Below are 5,313 nucleotides of genomic sequence, written 5' to 3' on the forward strand. Positions count from 1 at the left end.
ATTGCGAGTGAAAGCGAAGATGAGATAAAGGAGGCATCCTCACCATGGAGAAAGCAACTAACTCTAGTACGATCAGGCAATGGAGGCTCCGTTATGGAGCATGCATATCACCCAAACATTCTGCCTCTTCTATTGGCCCATGAGTTATTTGATTTCAGTTGCTTTAGGCCCCATGGATGTGCTTTGAAAGAGTTTCTTTTGTCAACATGAGATGTTGGCACTGTAAATTTATGCACATAGGTATGAGCATGTGCATCAACTGGTAAAAAAGGCATGGTTCTAATCCATCCGAATAGAATAACAAAACAATAAACTGTATTGACTGTTTGATTCACAGCATGATGTATGCGTTTTTTTCTTTTGAGAAGAACACAGCATATAGTATGCATTAAGTACAAACTGCTTACATCCGCTGGAACGAAAACCTAGCAGCGCTAGGTCGAAGCTCTGCAGCTTCTTTGCTACAGGCTACAGGCTACAGCTACTGACCATGTGGTGACAGTTCCTCGCCGGAAACAGGCAGTCGATCTCCTATCTAGTAGAACAGGATGCCTTCCCACTCAACAAAATCCTGTTGTGCTCCGGCCTCCATGTCGCCGATACGTGACAAGCCACAGTATTGACCGAGAGTAACCCCCATTATCGGCGCCATGAACTCATGTTGGGTCATCATCGGCTGATACGGGTTCTCGAGCTCTGCCATGCCGGCGGTTTCTTGGACCATCGGTAGGGACGCCATGAACTCCTGTAGCTCTGCCATGACGGCGGTTTCCTGGACCATCGGCAGGGGTGCCATGAACTCTTGTTGATCCATCGGCGCCATGAACTCCTGTAGCTCTGCCATGCCGGCGGTTTCCCGAACCATCAGTAGGGGCACCATGACCTCCTGTTGATCCATCGGCGCTATGAACTCTTGTAGCTCTGTCATGCCGGCGGTTTCATGTACCATCGGCAGGGGCATCATGAACTCCTGTTGATCCATCGGCGCCATGAACTCCTGTAGCTTTGCTATGCCGGCGGTTTGTTGGATCATCGGCAGGGGCGTCATCATGACGTGGTCTGGCACTTGTTGCTCTGTTGTTGGCGCTGCCGCCTGCGCGAACTCCTGGAAGCAGTAGTCTTGATCGACCGACGATGGCAAAGAGCTGCTCTGCAAGTCGTCGTTCAGAAGTTGACAACTAATCCACTCCAGAGAAAGTTGCTTGGGTTCTTGGTGTTCTGAAGAAGAGTGCCCGACGCCGCAGTAGTCTTGATCGACCGTCGTCGTCGTCGATCCAGAACCCGAACTCGCAGAACCACCGGTGCCGGCGGAAGGGACGCGCGCTCTCTTAGGGGCGGGTTCCTCACTCTGGCTGTCGACATCGCCGCCGCCCGGCAGGCGCTTGCGGTTCTTGCCGTGTCCAGTGAAAGCCACGTGGCAGATCTTTAGGGGCGGGCAGGACGGGTCGGTGAGGGCGTACTCGTGCATCACCCACCCCACGCTGCCGCCGCTCTCGCCGCGGCCCATGTGCAGGTTGAGGTTGTGGCGGTTCCAGTGCACCATCTCGCCGGCGTCGTCAACGCGCGAGCCGCCGTGGGCGAGGCGCTTCTGCGACTTCCACGTCCCGCCGCCGCTGCAGCCGCGCTCCTGGCGGGCGCCGGGCTTTTCCTGGCCTTCGCCGTCCCCGCTGCTGCGCACGAAGAAGTAGGCCTCGTCGTCGGCGCCGCGGCCGTGGCGGTTGAGCAGCTCCCACGGCAGCGTGCTGCCCGCCGCGTCATCGTCTACGACGACCACACCAGGGAACGGGGCCGGCTCGCCGCGGGCGCGCGGGAGGAGGTAGAACTCGACGAGCTCGTCGTCGTCGGGCCGGAACTGGACGCCGGGCGGGAGCCCTAGCATCCCTGCCACCGATGACATAGTGCAGTAGTTTCTGTTTGTTGTTCGTGGAGCCAAAGATCGGAGGGGGAGAGGAACCAGGGAGAGTGGATTGCTCGTTTGCACGGACGGTACGAAGGGAAGAATGAAGAAAGCTTCGACCGTGTGTGTTTTATTTATAGTGCCGACCATGCGATCATGCCCTGCCATCCCACTCGGCTCCGGTTTATAGTCCGACGGCATGTCTATTGCGCTCTCGCGCTCTCTCTCTCTCTCTCTCTCTCTCTCTCTCTCTCTCCGCGTAACGACTTGTGTGCACAAAACGGAGGGGAGCCGCGCCGATCACCAATTTGCGTGCATCTCAAGCTGTACAAATTATCATCTAACGGAGTAGACGCAAAACGGTAGGGTGGCCAACATCAGCTGAAAAAAATAATAATTTCAATAAACTAGTGGAATTTTTAAGATTAATTTCACATACTTACAACTGTCCTTGGACGTACGAGTCAACATGCAAGACCACATGTGAGTCCACACATAAAAGAGATGGCACAAGTAATTCTAAAAAACTGGTCCTAAGAATTGTAGTTCTTTGATATATAGTTACACGAAAGCAGTTATGGTTTTACAAAGTTTACTTGAAAATATGCAATAAGAGCATCTCAAATCCAAGAGTGCTCAAAAAATTTGGCCCACAGCCTGTAAAGGTTAGGGCTGCTCTTGCTATTATTGGGCCTTCTTGCCAACAAGTCCATCAGGTGATTTTTTAAAAAAAGGGGTTAAAAATTAAATTCAAAAAAGGTGCCGATTTGAAAAATTTCTAAAAATGGGTACCTCCCGCCCAATGGGCGGGAGGCGTGGGGCCGGACAACTCCCGCCCATCCAATAGGCGGGAGGTGCCAAATATTTTTCCAGGCCCCTCCCGAGAGCCTCTTCGCGAATAAGAAAATTTTCTTATTCGCGAAGAGGCCCCTCCCGCGGCGGCAAAGGCACAGGTGCGGAGCCCCTACAATGCGGACGGCATCCCGCCCGTTAGACGGGCGGGAGGTGCCGCGTCGGTCAGACCGCCCACGCTGGGTAGGGGCACCCCACCTCTGAGTAAAAATTCGGTGCTGGCGGTCCGACCGCCAAAAATACTAATTAATCATAATTAGACTAATTAAATTATTTTTAATTTTAGTTCAATTTTACGAAGAAGATTACGGTATCTAAAACTCGTATGAAGATGATTAACCGATAACGTTTTGCAACGTAGAATCCAAATTCTTATTTTTTGTTCGAAATTATATTTTACAAACTATTTAAAATTCATACTTTTTTCAAATACAAGATTTATTTACCATACTCTTTTGTATACATATAAAATTTTAGTTCAATTTTACGAAGAAGATTACGATATCTAAAACTCGTATGAAGATGGTTAAGCGATAATGTTTTGCAACGTAAAATCCAAATATTACAATCGTACGATACATCAAGCCATTAAAAATAAAATAGTATGATACAAAAAACAGTTTAAATATACAGAGTCCACCGAATTAGGAGTATCTACTCCGCCTGTCCCGGTCTTCGTGCTCTCTTGTTCCTCCCCCTAGTCCTAGGTCGTCAACGTATGTGCCCCTCTGAATACGTGAGTGCATCTGAAGCACGGTGAACGGGTCATCCTGGGCCTGTAGAGGTGAAGCGTCATACGTCTGTGAGGGGCCAATAATGTCTGCCCCGGCGCCGCCGCCCTCCAACTCCGACAAACTGACGCAGCCGCCGTCCCAGTCTGGCATACCGAACAGACCACCGTGTGCAGGAGCTCCCATCAACCACGCATGCTGAGTAAAGCCCTGAGAGTACGGAGCAGCTGGCGTCGAACCCGACGGGAGAGACGTTTTTGGAGCATAAGCGCCAAACGTCTGAGGCTCCATTCTTATAGGAGGAGGCCCCATTGCAGTCGAGTGCATCACTATAAAAACAAATGAAATTAGTCATGTAAATCAAAGTTGATCGAAATGGCAATTATAAAGGACTTACAGCTCGAACCGGCAGCAGTACCGCTGGACGCTGCGTGCGGTGCTGCAGAGGTCGATGGGCCAGCTGTGTACACGTGGGCGGACGCCTGAGATGAGCTGGAGGTCCGCACGTCATCTCTGGTGCAACACGTCAGTGCACGTAATGCTCGCGTCAAGTTGTCATAAATCCGACGAAAGCTCTTTTTGTATTATGCCTTCGGTACACGTACTCCATGGTCAAATAACGTGATCTGAGATGCAGCTTCGACCTCCGCGCAGTTGATCAGATCGATCTCCATGAGTAATGGGAAGCAGACTAATATTGTTATCGATTTTTTTAAAAAAGATTTAATAATTGAAGTTGCGAAAGACGTACCGCGCACACGCTGCACCTGATCACGGTACAAGGGATACGTGTCTGAGATGGTCGGTGGGTGCTGATGCTCCGCGTCATCAATACGTGAAAGAGGGACGTACGGACGCGTGCCAGTGAGGTACCAACAGAGGTATGCGTCGTAAAACGCCTCTATGTGTGGCTGCGGCTCGTCCCACACATCGTCAGATGCGTCTAGCCACGCTCCTACGTACTCCTGCAGCTTGACAACCCAGTTCACTTCGTTGCCATGATATCTCTTGCGCGAATATCTATTGCAAATATTTGGAAGATAATATTATTTCATAATAACGGTTATATAATTAATAGAAAACGAGTTATCACAAACTTACTCGTGTACGCTGCGCGGCACGGCTTGGAACGCTCGGGGTAGGAGAGGGAAGTGTCGTCGTCGCCTGAACTGCCTCATCACTCGCTCGAAAAATGTGGCGGGTTCACTGGAGCAAACCACTCCTGAAGCTTCGCCCTCCAGGTAGGTGGCACGGCAACCGGACCAACGGCTTACCCCGCAATGGGAAGCCCGAGCAGGTACGACAAGTCCTGCAACGTGGGGGCCATCTCCCCGCACGGCAAGTGGAACGTGTGCGTCTCCGGACGCCACTTGTCCGCCAACGCCGCAAGTAGAGAGCGGTCGAGCTGCATCCGCTTCTTGGCGCCATCGTCTAGGCCGTCTCCGGCCTGAAGCATACGTGCGAATGGCAGCAGACCAGCCTCACGTAACCTGTATATTTTGCATTATGGTTACAATTGCCGTACAAGCAATACATTCATTCTGTAAAAGAATACAAAGTATCACCTGTCAAGCCAGCGGTCGTCCAGGTGCAACAACTCCTTTGCTACACGAGGGCGCAACTCGTGAAGCTGCTGCCCCTCCACTGCTGCCAGGTACGACCCGTGCCGTACGTCGGTGCTCGCGTCAAGGAGCTCCGGTGTCTGCGGCATATCTGCATGAAAAATTAAGTACAATACATATATTAGAAACATACTTAACGAATACAACAGAGAGTATACAAATGCCAAGTCACAGTTACAATTACAAACACACATAATGATCTGTTAAAAGT

General features: G+C 51.0%; 1 long non-coding RNA gene across 1 annotated transcript; it reads right to left on the minus strand.

Annotated features, from left to right (window-relative positions):
* Positions 1–3,286: 3,286 nt before the first annotated feature.
* On the minus strand, positions 3,287–4,820 carry LOC112876378. The gene is made up of 3 exons (XR_003225302.1): positions 4,582–4,820; positions 3,878–4,500; positions 3,287–3,809 (listed from the first exon to the last, which is right to left on the minus strand). It is a non-coding gene; the product is annotated as an uncharacterized LOC112876378 (long non-coding RNA).
* Between the last annotated feature and the right edge of the window lie 493 nt (positions 4,821–5,313).

The sequence above is a fragment of the Panicum hallii genome, chromosome 1, assembly GCF_002211085.1.
Source record: "Panicum hallii strain FIL2 chromosome 1, PHallii_v3.1, whole genome shotgun sequence".
In the NCBI taxonomy this organism is placed as follows: Eukaryota; Viridiplantae; Streptophyta; class Magnoliopsida; order Poales; family Poaceae; genus Panicum; species Panicum hallii.